Genomic DNA, 12,599 nt, shown 5'->3' with positions numbered 1-12,599 from the left:
ATTAAAGGCTCCCCTTGTTCTGAGGCTCCCAAAAGCTTCCCCAAGGCAAAAAAGGAGCCCTTGGGAGCCTCAGAACCTTAAAGGGGAGGGGGTGGGGGCTTTAAATTTATTTAAATTAATTAATTCTGGTACTGGATGGGTTTTACTCAAGTATAACATTATGCAACAAGACCTTGTCCCTAGTATTACAAAGATACTACACTTTAATAAGGGCTTACCCATATGGAAGCAAAAGTACCTGGTTCAGTTCTGTTCTCTTCAGTTATTTCTCCTACTGGCCAGACAATCTATGTCTGAAGCTGATCCAATCAGTTCTTGTATTATTTTGAACCCAGGTTTTGTTGCAGGAGGCAGAGCTTAGTGCTTCCTATGCAGAGTTCATTTCCATGTCAAAGATTTCCAGTAAGAAGTCTTTAATTAACCCTCTAATTAACCATCTTTAAAAAGCGTCCAGAGGCGAACCCACAATGAGGAAGGAATCTGTAAAGATTCATTTTCTGAGAAGCAATTTCGAAGAACCTGACTTTGTCAGTGTGGCACTTAGATCAATATAGATGAGCTCTATTCCCATCAGGTTTTTATTTTTAACACTTACATTTGGATGCTCTGTGTGTGTGTGTGTGTGTGTGTGTGTGTGTGTGTGTGTGTGTGTGTGTGTGTGTGTGTGTGTGTGTGTTCTTCTAATTCCAAATATGAGTGATTTTTTATTTTAAAAACCCACAACATATTGGGCCTGAAATAATTTAAGACATGCAATTAAGATGTCTGCTCCACAGCAGATTAAAATAGCTGATTTATCAAAACTGTCTAGGCAATACAGATATTTCCACTCTTGGAGTCTAGTCGCTTTCAGTTTATGTCTTGTTTTCATCTTAACTTGGATATTATTCGTTCCATTAAAGGGAACCTGGGATACTTGATTTCACTGTGTATTCTGAGGAGAAACAAACAGATGATTTGTAGCATGTGAAACTCTTGCAATCGTTTTATTTGCCACATTTACCTATAAATATGAGTTTGCATTTATTTGTGTTTCAAAATATAGAGAAAGGTCACGGATATCACTTGGTACTTCGGTAGAGCTGGCTTGCAGAGAGAACTGCTCATCCATTTTTATGTGTATACACACATGGCAGATCCTTCCTGGGCTGTTCCAGTTTAAAATGCCAGTGGTGTAACCTATAAGTTGGAATGTTCCATTCACTGAAAAACAAAAACATGCACACCTCTGTGTAAGTGAAGGGAAAGGCTAGGCTAGCTAGCTTTCCATTACTCAGATTCCAACATGGAGGATGATCAAATCAGGAGACTATCCACACACATTTTGTCGTGGTACATTCCCAAGAATATCATGCTCTTCTTTGTTTTTGCCCCCAGGCCCATACCAGATGAAGAAAACATGAATGAAGGAAGTGAGACATGTCAAATATTCTATACGTTGAATGGCAGAATTAAAAACATTTGCATTAATAATTTTTTTTAATACACTGAAAATTCTGCAGCACTTTTGCTACTTTTTTAAAAAAAATATCAAATGGCAGAAATTATTCTGTGTGTATATATGTGTGTGTTTCTCCTTTTGGAGGCGGATGCAAATTCTCTCCTCCTCCAAGAGCTGGCTGGCAGGGCGGTGGATTTTCTTGAACTACATTTCTTTTTTAAATGGCAAGAGAAAAATAGAAATCTTGTTTTTCCTTTTGTTTCAGTGGATGAACCACAGTCTTTCCCATTTCCTCTTTTGAAAGAAAACTGGAAAATAAATCAGGAAGATAAATTCACTCATTTTAAAAATGTACTCCAAGCATAGAAATAACATGGAAAAGTAATTTGTTGAGTGTATGAAATACTTTGTGGGAAACTATACTGTTTAACATTCCGGTCAACTATTGTTTTGAAGGTTTTATTGGATGTGCAGTTCTGCTGCACTTACAGCATAGCCAGTTACCATGTTATACTAGGACATGTTTTGCACTAGATTACCTGGCAATTTGCTATCATAAATACAACAGGTCAGCTGGATTGAAGTTTCTTCCAGGTACGGTATATCTAAAATAGGTTCCACCTCCAGAATGTTAGGACTAGGTATGAGCCTGAAGATGAACTCAAGAGTCAGCAATGAGGCAGACTTATTGAACTTTTATGAGACCTTTTTATCCACATCACAAGGCACACCAACTCAGAGGTGCTTTTAGATCAAATGACATATAACAAGGAACAAGTCCCTCTTTTCCTTCAAAGCAGGAGGTATGTAATATGACTTGATTAACTTCTTCGTATTGTTTTTGGTTTACATTGGTTTATCCGGTGCACCAAACACAGGATCATATTCCTCTTCTACAAGAGGTTGTCCCCAGTCCTCCCCCTTTAATAGAAGGGAGCTAAAATCCAACATGGGCAGTACAGAAAACTTTGAAAAGGCTGATTTTTGCTCTTGGAAACAAGAGGAGATGAGTAAATGGGAAAGGAATGGATTGTGCACATTTTGTACATTTTTTTTCATTTTATTAGCTTCCACTTCATTTCTATAGAACGTTAACTCATTGCAGGACAGAACCCTGTGTCACTTAGGGTTCTCAGAAAAGCATAATGGTTGGTCTAGCTTTTGCTGATTTCTATGAAGGGTGACTTGACTCATTCAATCTGCCGAGAAGCTGCAATCTGAAGGTCCAGGAACGTCCCACTGCGTTAATTCAATTCTGAGGGAAAAACACAGTAGGCTTATGCGGCGTATGAGAGAGCAAGCAAGCAAGCAAGAGAGAGAGAATGTCTTATTTTTGTCACTGATTTAAATAGCTCCCAGGAGTAAATCTTGGCAAACCCAACTGAAATGAAGTTGGCTCTATTCTCCCCCGCCCGGAATGAGTGTCTTTCCTTTTTGAATTCTTTTTTGTATGGAAACGTGGGAGGGGGCAACAATTAGGATGTATTCTTAAACTTTCTTAGCAGAATAACTCGCAGCCTTGCCAAAAGTCCTTGGATGGAACTCATTTGGAGTACTGTGTGCATGGAAAGGCCCTCATGGACTATAACTCCCAGAATTCCACAATGGTCGATTTCAGGATTTGTAGAGCTATAGTCTAAAAGAGTTGGTTTTTGAGAACTTGCATGATATACATTTGCCAACCACACCATCACTAGGGTAGGGAAGAACTAATCATCAGAATGGAGACTGACAAAGAAAAATAGACTGAAAGAGGACTGCCATTTGTCCACATATAGAAGTCAACTGGACTGGGTTTTAATCCTGCATATAAGACTGTGGCCTTCACTACCAACATGGGCAGCAGGCTAGCTTACAGGCCACGGGTGGCATGCTGAGTGCCACATACAACCATGCCCTTCAATACCCTCAGTGCTATTCCCAGATACTCAGTATCTGCTGCCTGGCAGACATCAGTCATTAACATCTGTGAGCATCTGCTGAGGCCCACATGTTGCTAGGGTGTTCACTGTCACCCCCTGAATTTCCTTGGCCCCACCATTCTCCATCCTTCCTATCGCTTTCTGTCTATTATTTCCTGTCAAGCAGGATGTGTAGTCCCCAAAATGTAACTTTTCCAGATTTTATTCAGCTGTGACCCTATCTTGGAAATTAGCCAATAAAATGAAACTCCGTGACACTACTCATTGGTCCTGTCTCTTGAAGAAGGCATCAATAATCACCTACATTTATTTATTTATTTATTTATTTATTTATTTATTTATTTATTTATTTATACCCCGCCTATCTGCTCAAAATGACCAGCTATGCAAAACCTCCAGCTATAACTTTTGACCCCTGTGGGGTTTCAAAATATATATGTGTATGTTTCCATGGAAATAATTTGTTTTCATAGTTTCCAGGCTTATATACCAATTTGTTATACTGTGACCCACTCATTTCCCATTGTAGGATTCTGTCACTTTATATTGCTTTATTAAAAATGAATGCTCCAGATTTAAATAGACATGACATGCCTGTGCAGGAAATCTTTAAAATCAGTATACGAATAAAGAAATGCTCCAGTTAAAGAAATGTTCCATGCATCAAAGCACAGGGCAGGTTATTGCAGGTTGAAATACCTATAGAAAGAGGATGTACTTATTCAGTTCACTTAGATTTAACTTCAAGTGAAAGGGAGAGATAAGGCACTCCAAAAGCACTTTATAACATAAAAGGGACAAACATTTCAAGTCCAATAATAATTTGGATCATTGTGATAAATCTGCCTTGACATTTTAGTATGCTGAAATACATTACTTTACCATTGTTCAACCCTGTCTTTTGTTTGTTTGCATACTTCATGATTACATGAGGGTAATTGCTTTTATTTATTTCATTTGCTTGTTATGTTTCTATCCTCACTTTCTCTCAATAGCCGCAAGATGTCATCCATGGCTCTCCTCTTGCCCGCTTTATACTCATAACCTTGAGAAGAAGATCAGGCAGACAGCGTGTGACTGGTCTAAGGTCATGGCTTAACAGAGACTAAACACCAGGTTTTCTGAGTTCTAGTCAGAACACTGTAATTACTACACTGTCTAATTACACTAGCAACTGTTCTGCACATGTACCTGAGTTCCAAATTTCTAGCCTTATAGTTTAAAAATATGGCCTGGCTTGTTAATTTATGAGTTAAATTTGGACATCTTTCATTTGGTTTATGAAGCTAGAAATGAGTATCAGGTTTGAATGTTTGAATACACCAACTTCCAGACTTCATTCTTCATCTGCATTAAGCTGTGATTCATTATAATGTCTGATCAGGACATTTATAATGTCCGCACAGGTAATTTGATCATGTATGCCTTAGCTTGCATTTATTCAAATACATGTAGCAGAATTTGAAAAAACAAAACTCATTCTTAAGTCATTAAAGAGCTGGTGATCTATGTAACCAATGTCACTCCTGAATTGATCATTGCTGGTCTAGAAAGACCATTGGGGTGTGTAAGTTCATCATGTGTGTCTCAGCAGAATTCCTCAAGCCTATTCTTTGTTCCCAACAGAAATCTTTAGAAGAATATATTAAAAATGAGTGGGATTTGGGTCCAACTGTAGCCAACAGGGCTTGTTTCTGTAGCTGTGAACAGGACTCGAGGTTTCATCTCATTCGCATCTATTGGTGAAACATTTTAACACTGTTTTCTAATAATGTCTTGTACTGTATTGAGTTCTCGGTAAAGAATTCCTCTTCCTATTATTTATTTGTCAAGGATTTTGCAGTGCCACAATTCTATTAAAACATTCAAATGTCAATGGACTTTCACAACATTCACACGGTGGAGATCTTCAGGTTTCAAATTAAAGTCCAATTTGGGTGTTTACCTCCCCATGAATACACAAGCAAGAAGCATGGTCATGCTGTGGCATAACAAGGACGTCTGCAAGCGAGATCTGAAGGCCTTAGGAATAGACCTCAACAGATGGGAAACCCTGACATCTGAGCGTTCAGTCTGGAGGCAGGCACTGCATCGCGGCCTCTCCCAATTTGAAGAGACCCTTGCCCAGCAGGCCGAAGCAAAGAGGAAGTCACAAAAGCAGCAAAACCAGGGAGCTGGGCAGGGGACAGATTGGATTTGTCCTCAGTGTGGAAGGGATTGTCACTCTCAAATTGGCCTCCTCAGCCACACTAGACGCTATTCCAAGTCCTCCATACAGAGCACGCTACCATAATCTTTCGAGACTGAAGGATGCCTAATCTAACGTATGTCATGTCATCCTTCCTGCTGACATCTGTACATAGATTGTGGATGTTTGCAGACAGGATGGCCATGTTTACAGGTGTGCGCACAGGAACTTCCACATGACCTGGATCTTTGTATTATAGGAGTCTGACTTGTGGAAGTCTCCATATGTACTGTATATCTCAGCCACAGACATCCAGAATCTTCATGAAGTTGTAATTTAGCCCAGCTCTTGATTCATCTACTTGCAAACAAACTACAGTACTGAATGTCCAAATAGGGCTTAAATGGGAAAGAAAACTTCTCAACAGGTCATTCACTGGGGCAAAAAGCACAGTGCAAGGCTGAATTTAAGATGGCTTCTTTTGAACCAGACATATCTACTTATTTCAAAAGGTGGGCCCAGCCTATCTAGTTATTATCTTATTTTCTTCCTAGGTTAGGAAGAGAATATAAATGTTTTAAACATTTATGTTTTAAACTGCAGGCAATATAAATGTTTAAAACATTAAATCTCAGTAGTGAACGTCATCTATAAAATGGGCAAATACTTAAAGTCTGTTTTTCTAGAATAAGTTATCTGTTTTACAAATGCTTAACTCCTCGATAAAATGGTACATAACTGAATGCCATGTTTTGTTTTTACTATGAACCTGTGGATAAGATCATATGCTTGAGTTACTTTCTATGCATATAGTTTAGTGCTTGTGGCACATGGTATTAGTTTGGATTGTGGTTGATTCTTAGCAGTGGTCTTGGATCATGGGGATGATATGAGATTTAGAATTCCATCCCTTTTTTCCAAGAAGTAATTGTGGTTTGTTTCCGCATGTATAACAAAAGAGAAAAACAAATATCTCATGGTACCTTTAAAACTAACAAATCCTACCCTTAGACATTATGCCTATTCTTTGATCTTAGGATGATGGAAAACTGGAATTTCTGCTTTGAATTTCAACTCTGAAATCTATTCACTGCTGAAGAAACAGGATTGGAACCAATCATTCCTGTATCTTCCATGTCACTTATATATACATTTGTGATTCAATGCAGCTAAGCAAGATTGGAAGCAGAAAGCATTTTACTGGAAAGGCAAAAAAAACCATATATTAAGAAAAACTGCCCTGTCTTGCAACACTCATAAAAATTGCATTGAATGATACTAGGTGCTGCAGTATAAAACAGTACCTTTTCCAAATCCTCCTAAAACTACAGATTATGGTAGGCTGGTGAGATGGAGAACAGAAATTTGGTACTCTCCGAAGTAATTGTTTCTATAGCATAATTTTGGCTTTCACATTGGGGAAGACAGAATGGTGCTCTAACTCAGTGGTCCCCAACCTTGGGCCTCCAGATGGACTACAACTCCCAGAAGCCTTCACCGTCTTCCAAGTGAAAATGCACGGCCTTATGTGTGCTGACGCGAACAGTCTGAAATAACTTTCTTTTTCATGGCATGGCCAACGGTAATACGAAGACAGAATTCAACTGCCAACTGACACGATAAATTAAACCAGCCTCTTTCTCATCAAAGGAGCAGCCACCTGCACATAATGTTTTGTATGGTGTGCAGGTAAAGGGCAGAACCTCCTGATGACTATAGATCGATCTTCTACTTAAGGGTACAGTATTGGAACAGTGGCTACTTAAAAAGTTGACAACCCTCACAGAGCACTGTCAGGGAGTGTCTAGTTGCCATCATATTGTTACAACTGTGTACTACATATCTGAGCAGTGAGGGATTTCAGAGGTTCTAGCACTTAGCCAGGATTTAGTTTCCTTAGAAGGAGGTCACTAGAGATTCATGGAGTTTTCTTTACAGATGTAATGTTTATTTACAGATATGCACAGGCTAAACATAAAATAAGGGTCCATAGCATTAGTATCCCAACAGATTTTGGCTCCCTACCAGAGATCTAGAGGTCCCATAGGATTTTCCACAGGCAGCAAAGCTCTGCCAATTTCCCTGTTTCAGCATATTCCAGGACCTAAAACTATATGGACTCAACTGGCTCTTATTATTCTCACAGATATTTAAATTAGCACATTCCTTAGATGGCTAAGAAAGTTAACACACATCCCTTTGGGCACAGCCTAGTGGTAGAAAAGAGAAAGATAAGTTACCTCCACCTAAAACATTAGTTTGGGGGATAACAACTCCCATGTTGGGTGGGGCTTCTGAGATTCACCATCTGAAAGCCTGATGTTTCTAAGCTCTATTCCTCTCTGCCACCCGTGCCTTCTTAGGTCATCCCCACACCCATTAAAACATATCAATAGAATGTTATCGACAGCAGCTGACTATCATTAGGTCTTCCAATGTGTTGCCTCCAGATGTGGCTACTCCTAACTCACTTTACCAAAATCTTTAATATGAAAGCAGAAGGGAACACACAAAGTCATCCTGACCAATCTGTAACAGTATAATTGAACAATAGGCTATAGGTTGTTTAAAAGAGAAGGGTTGCTTCTAAATGACTGCTGCTTAGCTAAGCTGTTAAGATATTCAGTAGCAATGTTCCTATCACACATCAAGAGCTTTTGCTCACCAAATGCTTCCAGATGTGTTCATAAATAACAAATATACCACCCACAACTCACAAGTGGCTCATTGTTGTCATTTCCTTTGATAGAAGAGTCCAAGCATTTCAGCATTCTTCCCACCATTTGCTCTCTGCAGATGATCCCATTGACAAATACAGGAGAGATTGTTAAGGCGGAACTCAGCAAAATAGTAAGCAAGCAGAAAAGACTAGGTGTTCTCTGAAAATTCCTCCTGCTGAAATAACATGGCACATATCCTAAGCACTGGTAGGATTTTAGGGTGGCACTTACTCAATGGAAGACAAATTACAAAAAGAGAGGACGAAAAAGGACATGTATACAAATGTAGAAAGAATCAGCATAACATATAAACAAAAATGTATATTGTGAGAAATCTATTTCTCAGAATAAGTGACCTGCTTGCTTTCTTGAGGGGTGACTACATTGTCCATTTACCCCATAATTGATATCAGATTGGGCATGGGTAAATTCAAATGAAAATCCAGCGACTACATAGCATAGAGCTCAATGCAGGCAAGCCTGTTGTGGAATCATCTTTTTTGAACTGGGAATCCTCTTTTTCTTCAGCAGGCAGTGATAGTTTAAGTTTCCGCGATCAGTTTGGCATAGCTTTTGTCCGCTTTCTGGCTGGTGTGAACTGATCCAATGCAAAGGGGCATTCAGATCACTCCTGATCTTGTAAGAAATGTAATTCTCTCTCTCTCTCTCTCTCTCCCTCTCTGCTTCCTCCTCCTCTTCTTTTTAACAACCCAAGCTGCTCCAATGTTGATGCTCACTCTTTAGCCCATTTAGCCTTTTTTTGTCAGTCCAGTTTGCTATTAGTCAGATTTCCAGAGACTGTGGCAGTAGATGTAAATAAAGAGGGATTTTTTGGCTTTTGACTCAATCTTCAAGTCTTTCCCCAACACAGAGCTTTAATTTGCCAGGACTTACCAAACAGCACTTTATTAGCATAGCAGATGCTGTTAGAGCTCCGTGCAAACCAAGCTCTCTGCCTTTGCCCTTCTGAACTCCTGCAAATTGTTGTCTGGACGGCTCAAGCGATTCACTTGGGGAAATCTAGTAAACTGTCAAATCAAATTAAATTGTACCTTCCTTATTGTGTACTCATACTTTCAGTCTACCATCCAAATGCTAACTCTTGATGGAGATCTTCAAGAATCTTGCTCTTTCTTCTTATGAGTCTTTATATTTAATCTGGACATGGACTGGGAACCCATTCAAAACCAGGATTCCTTCAAAAATAACATCCTTCAGACAAAGAACCGTGCACTGTAAATAGAACACAACATTCAGACTAGCGGAGTAACCAGCTCCAAAGCCCACACAAAACAAATGCACTTGTACATCCTGTTCTGCTCTAAAACCTACATGAAAGAGCTCAGTTGAACATTTTCTTGCAATTGTTTGCAGGTGTACCTAAAAACAGACATGTAAAGGAGGACAGCTGCAACCAGGTCAGGATTAAATATCAATCTGTGCTACAAATGTGAAAGTAATATTAACATCAACCCACATGTGATTGGAAAACAGCTGTATCAGCAGTCAACAATTCTGGAATCAAAATACTAATGGATGTGTTATACCAGAACTTGGCCTTTGGCCTTACTGCTATTTTAGGAATAAAATATCAGGAAAATACCATCTCCCAGATGTCTCAGTCCACATGAAAATGGTGATGGCTCATGTATTGAAGTCCAAAATATCTGGACAGCCAGAGGTTCTATGCCCTGTACTATAAGCAGGATTCTGTGTATTCTGCAATTCGACTCAAGTGCAGGTTACAGAACTGGGGCAGACTTCAGCTTCATTATATATATATTTAAAAAATATTTTAATTTTTATTGCAGGGGCGACTGCAATAACTACTATGACATCTCTCTTCTCAGCATTGTAGGGAAGCTGCTTGCCCGTGTTGTTCTGAAGAGACTCCAGGTGCTTGCAGACAGAATCTATCCGGAATCACAGTGTGGATTTTGAGCTAATAAATCCACCACTTACATGGTATTCTCCCTCTGACAGTTGCAAGAGAAATGTAGGGACAACAACAGCCACTCTTTGTGGCCTTCATAGATCTCACAAAAGCCTTTTATCTGGTTAGCAGGAATGGCCTTTTTAAAATCCTTCCCAAGATTGGATGTCCACCTCGACTCCTTAACATCATCAGGTCCTTTCGTGAGGAAATGAAGGGCACTGTAGTTTTTGATGGCTCAACATCAGACCCTTTCGATATCCAAAGCGGAGTAAAACAGGGCTGTGTCCTCACACTGACCCTGTTTGAGATCTTTTTCGCTGTCATGCTGAAGCACACCTTTGGAACTGCAACAGAAAGTGTCTATCTCCAGTCTAGATCAGATAGAAAGCTCTTTAATCTCTCAAGATTGAGAGCAAAGACCAAAGTCCAACTGAAATGCATGCGGGGCTTCCTCTTCGCTGATGATGCAGCCATTGTTGCTCACTCTGCTGAAGACCTCCAACAACTCATGAATCGTTTTAGCGAGGCCTGCCAAGACTTTGGACTAACAATCAGCCTGAAGAAAACACAAGTCATGGGCCAGGGTGTGGACTCACCTCCCTCTATTACCATCTCCACGCAAGAATTGGAGGTTGTCCATGACTTTGTGTACCTTGGCTCAATGATCTCTGACACTCTCTCCCTAGATGTCGAGCTGGATAAATGCACTGGCAAAGCAGCTACCACGTTCTCTAGACTCACAAAGAGAGTATGGCTTAATAAGAAGCTGATGGCATATACCAAGATCCAGGTCTATAGAGCCTGTGTCATGAGGACACTCCTGTACTACAGTGAGTCCTGGACCCTTTGTGCACGGCAGGAAAGGAGGCTGAACACGTTCCATATGCATTGTCTCTGATGCATTTTTGGTATCACCTGGCAGGACAAAGTTCAAAATAGAGTAGTCCTAGATCGAGCTGGAATTTTCAGCATGTATACATTACTGAAATAGCGATGTCTACATTGGCTTGGGCATGTCGTGAGAATGGCTGATGGTCAGATTCCAAAAGATCTCCTGTATGGAGAATTAGTGCAGGGAAATCACCCCAGATTGAGACCACATCTGCGATACAAGGATATCTGCAAGCAGGATCGAAAGGCTTTAAGAATGGACCTCAACAGATGGGAAACCCTGACATCTGAGTGTTCAGCCTGGAGATACTGTAGGTGGTACATCACGGCCTCTCCCAATTTGAAGAGACCCTTGTCCATCAGGCCGAGGCAAAGAGGCAGTCCCGAAAGCAGCAAAACCATGGAGCTGGACAGGGGACAGATTGTAGTTGTCTTTAGTGTGGAAGGGATGATCACTCTCGAATTGGCCTTGTCAGCCACACTAGACACTGTTCCAAGACCTCCATTCAGAGCACGTTACGGTAGTCTCTCGAGACTGATGGATGCCTAATCCATTTTTATTGTATTTGTTCTGCTTTTCTATCCATTGCAGCCAGAGTGATTTATTACAATATGTTCCTTCATTTAATCTTTCTTATACTGTCTAACATAATATTAATCTAATCTATTCTATTTAAATTGGTGTAGATTTCATCCAGGAATAAAGAGGTTCCCATTTATTATTATACAGTCTGTCATTTAGTGTATCTGTCAAAATATCCATTTCTGCTAGATCCAAAATCTTCTCAATAAATTCCTTCTTTGTCTTTTTTTTTTCCAACTGCATTATAATTTTGGTTCCCCACCTCACCCTCCATCTATGTAAATATTTAGCACTTGTGAATTTAAAGACATGTACAAGCACTGCTTGGTGCAGTCTTGGCAACTGGAAGTAAGAATGCCAGAAGCTCATAGGATTCATTTTTAACGTAAACTTTCCAGTGGCGAATGTCTAGCTTTAAAATCCTGTATGTATTCAAACCATCTTTATGGTACTGAGTGAAGGTTGCCATCTCCGGTTTTTTTGGCAACCTCCCACTCTTTAGGTAAAGGTAAAGGTTCCCCTTGACAAATGTACAGTCGTATCTGGCTCTAGGGGATGGTGTTCATATCCATTGCCAAGCCACAGAGTCAGCGTTTGCCCGTAGACAGTTTCCAATGCTGTTATCTTCCCACCGAGGAAAGATTCCCTCTCTCTCCACTCCCTACTGTCTGTCCCATCTTGCTGAAAGTTTTCCCTTATGTAAAATTGCTTTTAATTACATTGTTGTTGTTTTTTGTTGTTGTAAGCCTCCTAGAGTGGTCTTAATTGATTAGATAGGCGGGATATAAAATAAATAAATAAATAAATATCTATTTATCTACTCACATTTTTACATGCTTTCGAACTGCTAGGTTGGCAGGAGCTGGGACAAATGATGGGAGCTCAATCCGCCACATGGATTCGAACTGCTGATCTTTC

General features: G+C 39.9%; 1 long non-coding RNA gene across 1 annotated transcript; it reads right to left on the bottom strand.

Annotated features, from left to right (window-relative positions):
• Nucleotides 1-374: 374 nt before the first annotated feature.
• LOC144588797 (uncharacterized) lies at nucleotides 375-12,352 on the bottom strand. The gene is made up of 2 exons (XR_013544505.1): nucleotides 6,350-12,352; nucleotides 375-2,696 (listed from the first exon to the last, which is right to left on the bottom strand). It is a non-coding gene; the product is annotated as an uncharacterized LOC144588797 (long non-coding RNA).
• Between the last annotated feature and the right edge of the window lie 247 nt (nucleotides 12,353-12,599).

The sequence above is a fragment of the Pogona vitticeps genome, chromosome 4, assembly GCF_051106095.1.
Source record: "Pogona vitticeps strain Pit_001003342236 chromosome 4, PviZW2.1, whole genome shotgun sequence".
In the NCBI taxonomy this organism is placed as follows: Eukaryota; Metazoa; Chordata; class Lepidosauria; order Squamata; family Agamidae; genus Pogona; species Pogona vitticeps.
Note: the sequence above shows the minus strand (reverse complement) of the source record. Positions and strands in the feature narration are given on the sequence as shown.